We start from the raw sequence: 18,086 nt of genomic DNA on the forward strand, positions 1-18,086 counted from the left end.
GCCAATCTTTGGGTGGCATTTCATTATAGCGACAGGAATTGTCACCATAATGAATTCATCAGTGTTGGTAAGATAAATGGCTCAACAAGAAATAGATAGGGCCATCTTCCTGATCTGATGTTGGAAATTGCCTCTCATATATATTATCTTATTAGAAGAAGGGACAGCTATTTGGACATGGCAACCATATGAACATCTTTTTCCATTTAGCATGTTTGAAATATTAATGGCAACATGATTTGACCTATTCGGAAACTCATCCCATGCAATGACACATTGAGATAGACAAGAGCAATCTTATTGTGAGTCCCATAAAGCTCAAGATGAACACTAAACAGAATGATGGGAAGAATGGGATTATCTTGCTTTTTTGTCATATTAATACTCAATAGTTGATACTATTGCAAATGCAAAGATTTTTTTTTCTGAAACTTTAGAATTAATATTGAATATTTCTCTAATCAAGGGTTAATGGCAGCCAACTCTTGCAGGGGCCTGATTTTATGAAATCTGACTGAACCTACAGGACAAAGACAACACTTGAAACTTGGAGGGAAAGGGGACACACAACAAATGAGCTCACCCTTTCTGTAAATCACACAATTGTTGCTTCATATGACAATTTGTAAAGGAATAGTTTTGGAAAATATTCTTATTCGCTTACTTGATGGAAGATTGATACCACTCTCATGTCTGTCCATTAAATATGAAGCTGTACCCAAGCTAGCTTAGCTTAGTATAAAGACTTGAAACAGGTGCTGTGTTTCAATTTGCGCTCTTCCATACTTACACTTGCGATTTTGAGTGCATAAGTGAGTTCACCGTACACTCATAACAGTCAAAAAGTTGTGTTGAACGCTGGACACTTCTGACCCTCAACAGTCGCCATCTTAGCTAATTAGCAGAAGGGGAGGGACCACCTACCTATCTTTCAAACTTGTGAAAATGGAGGCTGAGGAAGCCACAGCGATTGCAATTGTAAACGTACAAGTATGTTCATTTATATTCATTTTAATTCAATTGAGGTTTAATTTTAGTCAAGTGAGTAAACAAATGGCAGATATTGTGTTTTTTGTTACGTAGGTTTATATCCACATGCTGACATATAGTCGACATGCTATATTTGAAAAGTTAATCACGTCGTTATACATTATACAATGTATTGAAACCACTTATTCATTATGTACTATGTACCAATGCAAATACGAGCTCCATTATAATCTACACAGCGTTACACTTTGCCATAGTCATATTAGAGTCCATGTGAGTTAGGGGGGTTTAACGTGGCAGGAAAAGGATGCTCAGAACTAAAATCTATTTTTGTGTCTGTGTGTAGGGGGTTGACTTGCATTCAAGTAGAACTATATGAAAGTGAAGGACAGAGTTATGAATTATGTAGGAGTGAAAAAAAAAATCCTGCTGACAACAAAAAAACAGACTCCTCAAGCACAGCTATACTGCAGCAGCAGTGCTACACAGGCTCCACAAACTCCTCAGGAGCAAAAGTAAGCAGACAAAACTCTCTCTATAAATTAGCATTAGTGTTCTTATTCTTATTTTATAAATGTTACACACTATGGATGTAGAGTATCTACTACAGCATTCAAGATGTCCTATCTCTAGATCTCGAAAACAGATGGGATGGAAATCAGTTATCATGTGTTATGTTGTAAAATCATCTGATTGATTATGATGTACTGCTGTGTGCAGGTTCTCCTACAAAGACATGGCAAGTCATATTTGGGGGGTAAGCTTGTTTGTTGTCAGCTGCTTACAGAGCTTAAGCAGGTTTCCAAGATGCTGCAGTCATCTCAATAATTACTCTGTCATTTCCTGCACGTGTAGCGTTCTGCTTAACCTCAGCAGCACATCGCATGTCTAATCTATTTCAAGAGAATGACTTGCAATCAGCAAAGTGTGGACATTTACTGTAAATGTTTAGAGTTGTGATCTTATGCATGCCATGTGAAGTTACAATAAAAGCCTGGAGACACAGCAAGATATTTGCTTGTTATGGTTAATTGTTCTCCCCATGGTATTCAGTGCAGCCAATTATATTGTCTTGAAAGAGAAATTCGTATTTGCAAAAGGTCACATTGTTCCAATTCTTGCACATATTTATCAACCAGTCACAGTTTCAGTAATAATTAGTCAGTAGGTGAAGTTCAACCTCAAACCAGATGTTGGATTAAATTTATGAACACTGACATCAAAATGTACCATGCTAATGTATAATCATGAAATAGATAAGCATTTACTTTAAGACCGTTTTCATGGCGAACACTAATACAGCTATTTTATAATTAGATGATAATGGACAAACAGACTTAACTTACACGCTCACTTTTACAAACCAGTATTGGTATAATTGTAGACACACGGGCAGGTTGACAACATAATATAGCTAATCGGTGTACATTCTTGATTTTATGGTTCAAAGCCTTTATTAGAGAGCTTATAAAACAAAATCACTCTGTGCCCATTTCATGCCCCTTGGTCTCTCTGCTCCGTGCAAACAGACCACATCATTATCATGCATTTGTGCAAAGCAGGCTTTTTTTTTATGCTGTGACTCCAAACTGTGTCGTGTCACTGTGAGGTTAGCGTGTAAGGTAACAGAGGTTAAATGTCTTATTGTTGTGAGTTCCCAATGCAGTGCTGTGATTTTCATAAGTCAAGTTTATTTTGGATCTTTCATTGGAAACATGGAAGGGATGAGAGATACTAGATCAATGGGAGAAAAAGACAAATAACAACAAACAAGCAAGCGCAATGTTTTGTATGTGACTCTTAAGCAGCTACAACCAAAGGCTGATAGATATTATTCTTTTTGATACCAACATGAAACAAGACTCTAAAGCCATGACAACAGCTCTGTGAGGCTGTACATCTCAGTTTAGCATGTTCACATGCTAACTTTGACCTGCTGGTGACACTAGTTGAAAAGTCACCAGGGGTCTACACTAAAATGTCAACCTCATGGTGGAGCTAGTGGAAGAGTCAGGATCACCAAAGTCAGTGGGCTTCATCCAAATTTCAAGGCAATTCATCTAAAAGTTCTTATCTGTTGATATCACTCTGGACCAAAGTGGACTGGCCAACCAACATTGATATCCCTAGAGCCATGCCACTATAAAAATGTTACCAAGTATGTCTACATATATGTTTGTTTGTTTGGCCACAGACCTCATAGAAAGAAACTGCGAGTACCTCTGTGCGAAGAGCTACAGTATATCACCAAACTGTCAAACATCCTTGTGCAGCAGGGTTTTTTTCTGCAGCAGCAAAACCACAGACAGACTGTATTTCCACAGTGTACACTTCCACACTTGCACACATCCAGTATTCAGTATACACAGTACCTGGATTCAGCAACAGTGTAGGTATGGTGAGGTGAAGCTCATGTTCACATATCATTCAGTTAACACTTCATTTAGCATTTCTGGAATAGCATTTCATCCCATTTTAAACCACCAACTTCAGTTAATGTAGCTTGGTTCATTTCCATTCACTTCAATCCGGGTCTGTTAACTTCAGTGGGATTCAGTTCAATATGTTACATGTTTACATCTTGTCTGGATAGTTGTTTAAGGGGCAGAGTGCTTCACAGCAACTGAAGTACAATCACTCAAAAAGCATAGGTTCTAAGGGTTTGTGCATTTATCCAGCTGCTACTTGTTGGCAGGCAAAGCTGTTTCTATATTAGATGCAGTTTTTTTTGTTGTTTTGTTTAGTAACTGGATGGCCGGAGGCAGAAAGGAGGCTCGATGTCTATTTGTTGTCCACTCGGTATGGCAAAGACAGAAACCCAATGGGAGCAGTTCAAACTGGCAGCGTGGGGCAGGAGATATTTTATGCAGGGCACAGACTCGGGGAGCAGAGTGAGTGGGAGTACGCTGTCTGTGCATTTCATAAGATGGTGGCTGTGTCTGAGTGCTCATTTTGTCATTAGTGTGGAGGGTTAAAAAGCTTTCAAAACACACCCTTATGGTTGAATCACTGTGATCTGAGAGCAGTGAAGCAGCCATTAGAACTTGGCCCAATAAAACACGAGAGACTTTTCCTTTTTGCTGTAAGTAATATTGTGCGGTGTACTGCATTTAACTAAACAAGCAGCATTATTAAAGGAAATGTCAATTACATTTTCACTATAATCGATCATCTTAATCATTACGCCAGTTTTACAGCCAGCAGCCTTTCACTGCCACTCAGGTTGACCTTTAAAAGCTTAAATATAAGGCAGGGGTTTGATTGGATGAAGAGGTTGGGTAATAGGTTGGAAAGCCTACTTGCATATCAACCTTTGAAAGCAGGGAATAGCTTCAAATGCTCTGTAAGCTATTAGCTAGGAGCATTTTTGTAAGGCGCTATTAGAGCATCTATTGAGGAGGACCCTTCTGTCCTATCTGCTCCAGCAAATCTAAAAAATATTAACATTCATTTCCATTTTTACCCCCTGCAACTTCCAGATAATAACATTTTAACTTGCCACAGTAAAGGGCCTCGACTTCAGGGTCAGCCTCTAACAGCACTATTATTTTTATACAATTACAATTGCAACTATTATTGCCAGGAAAAATGCTGAAAATGTGACAGTTCAAGGGTGCCTTCACCTGGTTTCATAGACACTCTATCAATTACTTTCACAAGTACTGTATATTTCATCTGGAACTTAACTCATCTGACAGGATTTCTAGCCCTCCAACTCACCTGTCTGAGTTTAACCAAGACAGAATGTGCATAACTTTAAACTGAGTCATCCGAGCTGTTTATCACCATCTTACCTCAAGGTGTTGGCATTGTTGCTGCAAAGCCAGCTTCCCTTTTGTTTGAAAGTTCCCTTTTGGAGCAATGCCAGCACACTGCCTCACAGTCTTGTACTCCCTCAATTGCTCACGCTCCATTTATATGTAATATAAAGTAATCGTCAATTGATCTGCAGCTTTTTTAAGAGCATTTGTCTTGCGAGGGGGATTAATGGCGCAAAGGTGCATTTGCAGGCATCACAGTGGCATTTAAGCCCTTGTGTTTGAAGAACATTTCTCAAATCAAAGCATACAAAATAGAACATCCGTAAAAAGCCATCCTAATTGTCAGCATTTGACACTCAGCTTAGATGATTGCACTGATGTCTGTTGTCTCAGATTTTCTGATCATCAATTTGGACTTTGATTGTTCAAATGTTCAAATTTGTTTTGATTTGCCGTGCTTCGCTTCACTTTGCTTTGATTTGTTTTTTCTTTTACTTAAATTCTTATGTCATGGTTTGAAAAAACAGCAGATAACCTGTGTAAAAATGCAGCCTCTGGGTATTTATTCCTCTCAGTTATTAGTTGTCTATTTGTGATTTGTTTTTACACTTTGTTTTGGTGTGAGAGTGTATTGTTGAGTTATGAGATTGTTAAGAAACTCTGCTGCAGCTTGTGGATTGTTACATGATCATAATAGCTGTTCTGGTCAGTTACTGCAATTCAACAGGGATTAAAATGGCTGAATGATATATATAATCAGAAATAAAAAGTGTCATCTATCCATCCATCTTCATCCGCTTATCCGGGGTCGGGTCGCGGGGGCAGCAGCTCTAGCAGGGGACCCCAAACTTCTCTTTCCCGAGCCACATTAACCAGCTCTGACTGGGGGATCCTGAGGCGTTCCCAGGCCAACGTGGAGATATAATCTCTCCACCTAGTCCTGGGTCTTCCCCGAGGCCTCCTCCCAGCTGGATGTGCCTGGAACACCTCCCTAGGGAGGCGTCCAGGAGGCATCCTTACCAGATGCCAAAACCACCTCAACTGGCGAAAAGGAGCAGCGGCTCTACTCTGAGCTCCTCGCGGATGGCCGAGCTTTTCTCCCTATCTCTAAGGGAGACACCAATCAACCACCTAAGGAAACCCATTTTGGCCACTTGTACCCGCGATGCCGTTCTTTCGGTCATGACCCAGCCTTCATGACCATAGGTGAGGATAGGAACGAAAACTGACCGGTAGATTGAGAGCTTTGCCTTACGGCTCAGCTCTCTTTTCGTCACAATGGTGCGGTAAAGCAAGTGCAATACTGCCCCCACTGCTCCGATTCTTCGGCCAATCTCCCCTCACTCGTGACAAGACCCCGAGGTACTTGAACTCCTTCACTTGGGGTAAGGACTCATTCCCTACCTGGAGTTGGCACTCCACAGGTTTCCTGCTGAGAACCATGGCCACAGATTTAGAGGTGCTAATCCTCATCCTAACTGCTTTGCACTCTGCTGCGAACCGATCCAGTGAGAGCTGAAGGTCGATGATGCCATCAGGACCACATTATCCACAAACAGCAGTGACGAGATCCCAAGCCCACTGAACCGCAGCCCCTCCTCGCCACGACTACGCCTCGACATCCTGTCCATGAATATCACAAACAGGATTGGTGACAAAGCGCAGCCCTGGTGAAGGCCAACCCTCACCTGGAAAGAGTCCAACTTACTGCCGAGTACTCGGACACAGCTCTCGCTTTGGATGTACAGGGATTGGATAGCCCTGAGAAGGGCCCCCCTAACCCCATACTCCCGCAGCACCTCCCATGCTATCTCCCGGGGGACCCGGTCATACGCCTTCTCCAGATCTACAAAGCACATGTAGACTGGATGGGCATACTCCCAAGCCCACTCCAGAATCCTTGTGAGAGTAAAGAGCTGGTCAGCTGTGCCACGACCGGGACAAAAACTGCATTGTTCCTCTTCAATCTGAGGTTCGACTATCGGCCGAACCCTCTATTCCAGCACCTTGGAGTAGACTTTACCGGGGAGGCTGAGACGTGTGATACCCCTGTAATTGGCACACACTCTCTGGTCCCCCTTTTTGAACAGGGGAACCACCACCCCAGTCTGCCACTCCTTGGGCACTGTACCTGACTTCCACGCAATGTTAAAGAGACGTGTCATCCAAGACAGCCCCTCCACACCCAAAGCTTTTTAGTATTTCTGGGCGGATCTCATCAATCCCTGGGGCTTTGCCACTGTGGAGTGAATTCCTCCAGGGAAATTGACGAGAAACTCCCATCAGCCTCCAGCTCTGCCTCTACAAGAGAGGGCGTGTCAGTCGGATTTAGGAGTTCCTCAAAGTGTTCCACCGCCCAATTACCTCCCCAGTTGAGGTCAACAGGGTCCCATTCTTACTGTACACAGCTTGAACGGTTCCCCGCTTCCCCCTCCTGAGATGGCAGTTCTCCAGAAACACTTTGGTGCCGACTGAAAGTCCTTCTCCATGTCTTCTCCGAAATTCTCCCACACCCGCTGCTTTGCATCAGCCACAGCAGAGGCTGCAGCCCTTCGGGCCCTTCGGTACCTTGCAACCGCCTCCGGAGTCCTCCAAGACAACAGATCCCAGAAGGCCTCCTTCTTCAGTCGGATGGCTTCCCTGACCACCGGTGTCCACCATGGTGTTCGAGGGTTTCCGCCCCTTGAGGCACCTAAGACCTTGAGACCACAGCCTTCCGCTGCGGCTTCAGCAATAGAGGCTTTGAACATTGCCCACTCATGTTCAATGTCCCCAACCTCCACAGGGATGCCAGAAAAGCTCTGCCGGAGGTTTGAGTTGAAGATCTCACAGACAGGGGCCTCCTCCAGATGTTCCCAGTTCACCCGCACCACCTGTTTGGGCTTACCAGGTCTATCCAGAGTCTTCCCCCACCCCCTGATCCAACTCACCATCAGATGGTGATAAGTTGACAGCTCCGCCCCTCTCTTCACCCGAGTGTCCGAAACATGTGGCCTCAAATCAGATGAAACGATTACAAAATCGATCATCGATGTTCGGCCTAGGGTGCTCTGGTACCATGTACACTTATGAGCACGAACATGGTGTTCGTTATATACAATCCATGACTAGCACAGAACTCTAACAACAAACACCCACTCGGGTTCTTCCTCGTTTTGTCATCAGGGGTCTTTGTGAACCATTCTCAGTCTGGCCCCTCACCTGGAACCACTTTGCCTTGGGAGACCCAACACATGAGACAACACAGCCTCCAGGTTCACCGGGGCATGCAAACCTCTCCACCATGATAAGGTGATGGTTCTCGGAGAGGAACCAAGTGTCATATTACTAAAATATGTATATTTAGATGTCTGAAACAGAAAGAAAACCCTACCATATATATATATATATATATATATAATTTACATATTGCATAAGACAACTGTTCAATTGTCCTCCTCCAATAACAGATTGTTTACTTAATTTCAGTCAGTTTTAATCCAATAAATTTAATTTCATATTACATGACATTGGATACTAATTATAATTGCTGTGTAGAAGTAGGTATGACAGGCTGGCATCAAATGAAACACAATATCATTTCATTCATATACTGTATAAATAGCCTCAGTCAGTATTCCTCCAGACAATATTTTGCCAGGGGAACAGGCTCTAAGTAACAGCTATAATGCAGAATACATATGGTAAACACTGGAGAAAAAATCTGTTTCATATGGAGCACACATTCTGGGCAAAACATGATTTTCTTCATGGTAAATGAAAATATAAACACCCAGAACACAGCCAGATTCAGAAACTAACCTTCAGCCCAGGCAGCAAGGAGAAATGATCCAGAGAAACACTCTTTTTCCTGTACAAATAATAAATATCTGCTGTATTTGCATGCTAGGCACACCTTCCCGATGTTAACAATGCCAGGTCTTCACACATCAAAGCAAAAAGTCCTTGGAAAGAAGTACATGAGGATGGAGGTGTCTATGGGCCTTGTCGGTGAGGCATGTCAGGTTGCTTGCTAAGTATAGCAAGCAAAGAGAAAGAAATGATTATGCAATGAGCGAGGTAAAGCTCTTCCTCCGAGCACAGATGCAGAGAATGTTGCTGTCTGTGCAAATAAAGCTTGATGGGTAAATGGGTCAAATGATGGCATTTCAAAACATTTAGAAATTATCATTTTTTTCTATCCCCACAGCTATGAAATGATTGCTGCGTGGGGTAAAATATTGACATTGAGATTCATGGCTCTTGATTAACCATATTAAGCCTCAAGGGGCATGTAAACTAGTTCAACCATGTTATCGATATTATTATAGATAGCGTAACAGATAGTACGCTGCATTTGGAAATAATGACATACTTTAAATAAATCATATTTCAGGTGCACGGTTGTCTTTGATGATGCATGTCTCCAGGGAATTACACTACCTTGCACAAAATATAGCAAAATATAGTAGAAAAATCCATTACAGGCCAAGAGGAAAATACTTTTTTTTAAGTTTAACTTGGATGGCTCATTGAGAACTGAAAGACAGAAATACTCCAAGCATAGTGATGTAGAAAAGACAAGATTAAGACAAATTAGAAAGGGAACTTCATATTGATTATTTAAACAAATATCAATGCAGCATTATACTCTCTAAACCATAAGCCTCTAATTTCATACAATATTTTACTATATATTCAAAGTAAGAAAATGGTTACTTTACTGCACAGACACAACTTCATTTGAACAACATATTATATGCAGCGCCAGGGGAAATATAACAAATAACCTGCAACACACAGTATAGAAACAGGATATTACATCTAAGGAACCAGTCTGCTGACTAAGGGAACCTCCAAGGCGGACAGCCTCTCATGCCTCACAAAGGAACAATTGATCCAGCCCAAGCAGCTGGTTGAATAACCAAAGGCTAGAAACAGGATGCAGCAAGGACAATGCAACACACCTCGGATTCAAAGCCCTTTAAGAGATATGATCACGCACTCCATCACCTTTTGTTAACATAATCATATTAATTATTGCCCTGCTTTTACTCTGATATTCATATTCATTTGCATTCTCAAGATGCCCACATGTGTGGTGATTTTGTTGACACTGGTTTTCTTTCCTCATTGTTTGGCATCCCAGAGACCCCAAAATCAACAATTCCTTTCCTTTAAATATATTTTTTCTGACTTTATTAAAACAAATCGATCCCAATGTTAACATTTAGAAAAGTATTAAAGTAGTAGTGCCATCCTGTTGTCACAAACTGAGTTTATACATGTATTTTTTATGAAGTGTTGTTATACTGTATTATACCAAATAAGGAAAGATTTCATGTTTTATATTATTACACAGACTATGAATGAACAAACATATTCCTTTTGTTTGCCAAAAAGTTATATACCAACAAAGAAAGGTAAAGTATGTTATCCTACATAGTTAGGTAACTGTTCGTAAACTGTGAAAAAACAAAACAATAGTCTTATTAGGGAATGAACAGGAGTGGAGCTGTGTAAAAAACACACCATAACAGATACACAGCATACACTGAAATGCTTGTATTTAACCAGTTCGTACAGCAGTGGTCTCTAAGACTCCACACAGAAGTAATGAGTCATTTTCTGTAGGGGACTTACTGGACCCCAAACAGACTGGACACAGAAGGAACCCGTTATCCTGGCTCTGCCAAAGGTAATAAAATCCGCCTACCAGCACCTCTAAAGCTCACCAATTAACACAATATATATCGTCTGTTTAATCTGTACCAAAACTGAAGCGTAAAAGAAGATGTGTTGCAGTTTAACAATTGTTATGTACCTAACTATTTCCTGGCCATTACCATACAAACATGAGGGTGGTATTGATCTTCTCATGTTACTCTGCAAGAAAGCAAATAAGCATGTTTCCTGAAATGACCGACTATTCCTTTGGCGAAAACACAACATCATCGTCTGTGTGCACTGCTTAGCGATGGACTGTCTATTTAAGGGCCATCACGATATACTGTCTTTGGAGTCAAGTGCAACAAAACAATTACTACCAGTGTAAATCACATGAGTTAATAAACACTGTCAACGTCTCTCTTTCTCTATAATTTAGAACACATTGTCGTCACACAGTTTGTCCCCAGCCAGCAGCAGTGTGAGCATGCAGCATAGGAGATAATAAAAATAGCTGTCATCATAGCATCACAGTGAACTTTTATTACCGGCGTTACCGATCAAAAAGAAAACCACGCTTATGGACTCAAGAGTGATGACCTCTTAGGTGTCAATGGGTACAAAAATATGCTCTGTCCAACTTGATTCATGTTCCGGGCACACTTGAGTCATGGCTACTCCCCATCCAATTACTACCCCATAATATATCAAGGGAATTACAGCTAGACTGAGCAAAGTCAGAAGTGACATGAAGACACCTGTGGGTAATGGACAGTAGTGGCGTTTGGTTCGGATCACACCACAGATGTAATGATTCAGTTAGAGGGAGGCCAGGTCGACTGATAACTAGGTCAGAAGGAGGATGTGCTTGATCCTTTTCCCTTGATCCTATGGCTACAACTTGGCTTCAATTATCTCCCCCCACCCCCACTCCCTTTTGATAGAAAGACAGGAAAGGAAATCTATTTCATTTGTAACAGGGGGAAAAAAGGGGTTTAATCAACTCAAGGCTATCAGAAACTGTTTTCTCTGCTAATGGGTTACGTGAATTAATATTCATAAGATGATCTAAACTTTAATTGGTGTATTGGATGTGCAGATCAGGATAAATGTGTCAGGGATAATTGCTTATGGATGGCCTTAAATATATATAACACTTCAAAGGTGGACTTGATTTAGTTTTTTACATCTGAGGAGAGACATTATGGACAAGTTCCGATGAGTGGAAGTGAGATTTCTTGACAGATCTGCTAGAAATTACCAGACTAAGCTGCAGATAACAAATTCAAAATGAAATCCAATGTTATTGAAGTATCATGGGCTACATTTTCTATATTCAGTTACAGATTGACAAGATCTCAGGAGTGAAATGTTGAAGATGTAAATGCCATCTACTGTCTGTTTAAAGCAAAGGTTTCATCCTTTATACGAAACCATCAGAATTAACTGCCATTTTTCATCAACTTTTCCCATCTTGTTATAAAAGTGAGCGACTTGATCCAGGAAAGTTTAGTATTTCCACAGTTCTTCACTTCCGAATGAAACTTAAAACAGAAAACTTAACTCAGAACATGTTGTGATGAAATTTTAGTTGTTCAATACAAAACTATTGCTGATATTTTTTTTATCTGTATAGACATGAATGATTATTTTTCACCTTAATATAATTAACAACAGCATGCCAATGATACTCATTTTGGCCCCCTGTTTATGATTCTCAGTGTTCACCTCCAGTGAGCTGCCAAAACTGACCTCTGCTGCATAGCAGTGTAGTCTGGCCATTACCACAAAACTACAAGCCACATTCTTGCATTCAGATGTCCAACCTATCCAAGTCCACAGATGGAGATGGTGGAGAGGGTGAAATGGTAGGTTGTGCAATGTGCATCTCTGGACTACTTCACAGCTAAATAATTGATCTCCTCAGAGCATCACTTACTGCAAAATACCACTCAGTAAAGATGAATAAACAATGTTGGCACCACCAACAGCAAAAATTGCGTCCCATGATAACAATGCGGCTGCTTTCATGGTTGATTACATATTTTATAATATTTTGGCAGTTGAAAACTCCAATCTTGCTTGTGTGAGTAAGAGTGCAATACAGAAGGAAATGTGGCAAAGCAAGGACACAAGGCAGAGAGAATAGCTGCTACAGCAAAACAGCACATTTACTGTACCAATGTAAATTCAGTCCCAGAGCTGGTTTAGGGTTACGGGTGAGTGCTGGCATGCTTCTTTTCTTGTATTAAATTCCATTAAAGAAAGTGTTTTCTTGCTGAATGCTTAAGCTGATGTCAAAACAAAACCAAAAGTTTGCTTAAGCTGAGGGGGGAAAAGTTCTTTTGCAAAGGGTGTCCATTGGAGCTGGAGGTTGAAATGGCTAATAAGCAATTGTAAGGAATGTATTTCTTAATTATTTTGTCTAATTAAATCCCTGAAAAGGACAAACATCCCATGCAAATGTATGCATCTGCAAAGTGAGCAGCTAATGGTGTAACTAGATAACAGGAGTTAACCACAGAAGGGAGTGAAGCAATAGGCCTCCCACATTCATAACAAATGACTGCGCCGCCATTGTTCATCTTGGTGTTATCATTTTGATTAAAAGATTTAATTTGATTTTATGTTATTATTTCTTAGTTAAAGCGGTATACGCTCCTTTCTGTGTGGTTCTTATGAGATAAGACACTGTGTCAAGGAAACCAATATCTTCTCTATGCGTGCCATGAAGCCTGGATCCGAATGATTGGGTAGATGAAGCCATGGTTTGACTTTGAGGATGCATCCAGACAGGGCATAGACAGGTAGTGACATTTTTACTTCACTGATTTTCCCAGCATGGACTGAGACTTTTATGTGAGTGCAGAGCTCAGTAACTGATATGTCTAGTGCTTCTGTGATGATTTATGTTTTTCCGGCTTTGAGGATTTCACATAGTTCTCTCAGGACACTACAAAGTTGGATACATGTAATATGATGCCTCTGACTCTGTAGCTTTCCTTAAACTAGCATGAAATTCATCAGCCAGCTAGCTGAATAAAGTTTGTGAAATCAAGCTCTTTTTTTTCTGTAGTGGTTTAGAATATTACACAGTCTATTTATGGCCACAGCAGTCAAGTCTCTTACAATATCTCCATTATCCTATTGTGGAATTTAAGATAACGCAAGTTTTCATTTTAAAAAGTTAAAAAGCTTTAAACAAGCCTTAAAGCTGCTTTGGAGCTAAATTTCTGGTCTCCAACACACAAAAACATTTTATTATTCTTATAGAGTAGATGTGATTTTGAGATTATTGTATATCTGTAAACATTCAGCATTCAGTATAAAGATATATATATGTATTCAATTTAAACATTGATTGAATGAACCCTGGTGTGTCATGGCAGTCTCTGTTGTAATACAGGACGATGGCAGCAACAGAATATTGATAATGTTGTCATGGAAATGGGCTATTGCAAATAAGTAGAAAGCATGATCTCTTCCTGGTGGAAATGTACTGCACTGGCATGCCAAGAATGTGTGCACCACGTGAAACGTACAAATCTGGGGAAATAAAGATGTTGGGTTTTTTTAAATGCATGAAATGCAGGTACACAATGCTATTCTATGGCAGATTTCAGGACAGACTGAAGTTGTAGAATAATGCAGACTGAGCTGTGTGTAATACTATAACGTTCCTTCCATTGTGCAGTTACCAGTCCAGGACCATATATGGCATTTGCTCTTTATTCCCAACACACACTAGCAATTTTTAGTGGCTGTAAGTAGATTGACCTCTGAGCATTGATTTTATTGTCACTTTCTCAGACCCATGTGGCAGAGTTGTGGTTTGCTGGAAACATATTCCTCTGTGTTTTTAAACAGCTCAAATATTGATGTGTTGATTATGCTGCATTTGCTTATGTACTCAGTATAGTTAGATGGGAATCTTGTTTTTGTCCTTCAGACTTTGTAGTAGCCCTAAAGTACAAGCAGATATGACTGAATAGTGCTTTTCATATTAAATGTTACGATCATTTTAGCTGAGAAAAATTTCAGCAAATTGAAAAATTTTGCATCAGTAACTGAAAGGATTTGCTGTGTGCTTTGTTTCTTTGTTGTTGTATTTTAACATTGTGTTGTGAACTTTAAAAATAGCTCCTTGACATAAAGCTTCTGTAGCAGCAAGACATGTTAAATTGGGAAATAACAAGGTTCTAAGCTTGTTATGTTGTTGCTACATACCACAAATATAAAAATAAAATAAAATACAAAAAGACAAACAAGGACTGAAAGAGCCATTTAACCTCAAAACATCTAAATACATTTCTTATTAGCTTTAAATTACTTTTGTACTGTAGACTTTTGGTAACTTATATGAACAGTAGATTTAAAGAGGTTTTTTTATTAAAAGAAACCTTATTTATTATGGATTAATTCAAACACACTTCACACTAACTATTTCAGACTGTAACGAACGATTATGACACAGACAAAACCACTCTCCACGGAGCTATGTTTTGTCCCTTAACTCACTTGTCTCATGCACATTCTTTTCAGAGAACCTGGAATCACACTAATATGTGACCCAGCAGGTACTTGATGGTACTGTTAAAACAGAATATCATTGCTTAGGGCAAGGTGACAGGGATAATAATCTGCCATCCTTCATGTTTAATATTTAAATCCCAGAGGTAAAGAGAGAAAGATGGCGGCGTCCTTGTTTCATGTGCCCTCCCAACTCTATCAACTCAGTCCAATAATCAAACAGCAAAGCACAATATGTGGTCACAATTCAGGTTTTCCAATACAACTATGACACTGTTAAAAGGATATGGAATAAAAAATGTGGATAGGTTACGAATACACAGTAGACATTGACAATTTCTATGCAAAGCTGCCAGGAAAATGATGCCATTTGTTTGTCATTGTTCTCATACTTAATATTGTTCTGTTATACATGCATACATTTTGTCCTATTTACCAAACCCAAATGACACATAAGGCAACATTGCCCATCTCTGTGGTGTCTGTGATTATATGTGTTTCCTGTGTGGCTGATTTCCTGAACTGTGTAGATTCACAGATTCATTTCCCTCCGTTTGCAACAGTTACTCATTTCGTACATGTTTTCTTCCTCCTCACCTGATGGGAATACATTCTTTGTGGGTCACTTTGGGGAGCTGCATGATAATATTTTGCATTTGTATTAAATGAGCATATGCTACATTCGGTACAGCAGCGTTTACCTGAGAGCTCTGCTGGCTGAAGTTAAGAGAGTGTGAAAGGTCACATAACTCAGGGGCAGAATAAGCACTGCTACATGTGAATGTTGATTTATTTACTTTACAACTCTCAGAAAAATTAATGACATTGTAACTTTAATTTTATCATGAACATTTAAGTTCCCAGGCAATTACAACATGGCATTTGGCCTCTGAATCAGCAATTAATCTATGAATGTTTTTCTATGACATTTTAGTAATGTCAGTCTATATTAATTATTTTCACTATTCTGGTCCTATTTTCAAATTTGACATTTTGGGCTGTAAGTTCTTAACATGTTGGCTGTTTGGGTACCTTTTAACATTTGCACAGCTTGTTAGAGTCAATAGCTGACAATATTGTCGAAATGAATATTATCTGACACATGTTAATAAACTGAAACTGGAATTTCACATTTTTGGCAATGTACATTATAAACAACCCACAAAGTAGATATACATGTGGGAACCTCTGAATATCAAACCTTAGACTTTATACTCCATTGATTTTGTTTAGACTGCACACTGCAGCATCACTCACGACGCTCTGTTTAGTGAACATAAAGTGTGCGCCTGAGTTCATAATTCAGCCTGCAAGATCTTGTGCAACAATCTAATTATATCTATATTCAAGAGGGATCCGAGTATTTCTCAGCGGGCTCCATGCAGCTGACTGTGTGTGCATAACTATGGGCTTGATTAAAAAGTTGTTGAGTCAGCACATACTGTAGTAAAGTGCTTCAAGCCCACAGACTTTCTAACCTACAGCAAGGTGCTAAAAAGTACCAGAAATTCGTTTTCTTGTAAAATTCCTCTTAATTTTTTTTACGTTAATTGTTGACAACACTTTTAGGCCATTTAAGTTCAAAGAATTTTGTATTCAATACGCATTGTCACTACAACTTCCTTGAGATTTCTTGTCGAGCTGAAATAATAGATATACTGGATCAAATAGCACGTAAAGCTGATCCCCATCTCAATTATGTTTCAGTACTACTGACCAATCATGTCCCTGTATAGTTGTAATCGTTTGATTTTATTGCAGTTCAATGAAGTGTTTTGATTTGCTGTTTGTTTGGTGATAATTAGATGCTGCTGTTTTGTAGTTTCAAATTCACTACACTGGTTGTAAATAAATTCCTACTGTTGCAAATTGACACATTTCACAAAAGGAATCAGATGTAAAACAAATGCTTCACATGAGAACTGAGAGCGCAACACAAAATATCAGCGTTGGGCTTGTTACAGTACAGGAAGATATGGAATGATGAGAATAGTTTGCAGCGCTATATAGATAAATGCTTGCTTTTCTCTGTTGTACATTCTCATAAAAAGCTCTGAAGGTCAATATTTCTATATCTAATGAAGATACCTAAAGCTGCAGGAAATATGGCCAATGCTACAAGCAAAAGGGCAGCTCGTTAATCTAGTCACAGTGGGGAAGCAAACCAAATTTGAGAACTTAAATGTCTTTCACCAGGATAAGCATAGGAGATAGGATATGTCAAATCTTAAGGTCAGGCAGGTGCTTCATACTGATGTATTTTGATAAAAAACAGTCATCTTTAAATTGATCCTGAAATTACTTGAAACTGACTACTGGCAAGACAATTATTTGCAGAGCTTCTGTAGGGCGAAAGCTTATAATAGAGGACAGAATAAGTATAGAGCATAAACCACAGAGGAACCTAGAATCCCACTGTGAAAAAACAATCAATGAAAGTAAGGTGTTCCAGAAGCCTGTGACCTTTATGAGAAACATATGTCATCTTGCTCTGTGTTTCTCAACTGGTAGGGCTTAAAATTGGGTCAAAGAATCATGTCAGAGCTTGATTTGGACATGTGCCAAAGAAAATCTGTGCTTCATTTTTATTGTATTAAAATGACATGGAAAACTGTGTTAAACTAAATTCTGATGTGTTTCAGAAGCCAGCTTGTTTCTTTTATCGGTTACAATATATATTTTACTTTAAACCGGTTTTTAAAATAATAATAAATAAAATTAATACAAAGCTCTTATAATTGCCACTGTCTGTACTTACTTGGTTACTATGAATCCAGTTGCCTTATACAGTATCTGTTTCCTACTACATGAAACAAGAAAACTCTGACCCCGTCACCCTCATGGATGATGTCAGTGAAACCTTGATGCCACAAGATGGACTATGTCTCTCTGAATAACTAAACTGATTTGCTCAGGGGCACTGGTACATTTCCTGGACAAACAGTGGTAGCAGTCCAGTGACAGGCTTATGAATGGACAGTCTCCAGGTTGGATCCCTGGCCAGCTGGAGGAATTTGGGCTGAAAAAGAAAATGGCTAACGCTCTCCTCTCCCTTGGCAACTACCACCAAATTGCCCTGGAGCAAGGCACTTAACCCCTTACTCATATTGTTCCACAGCAACAACCAGTACAAGAGTGATTGCAGTGCCGCTCCCCAGT

Source organism: Micropterus salmoides, unplaced genomic scaffold (genome assembly GCF_014851395.1).
Source record: "Micropterus salmoides isolate LMB-PRFRI ecotype aquatic unplaced genomic scaffold, ASM1485139v1 Ms_hic_scaffold_22, whole genome shotgun sequence".
NCBI classification, from domain to species: domain Eukaryota; kingdom Metazoa; phylum Chordata; class Actinopteri; order Centrarchiformes; family Centrarchidae; genus Micropterus; species Micropterus salmoides.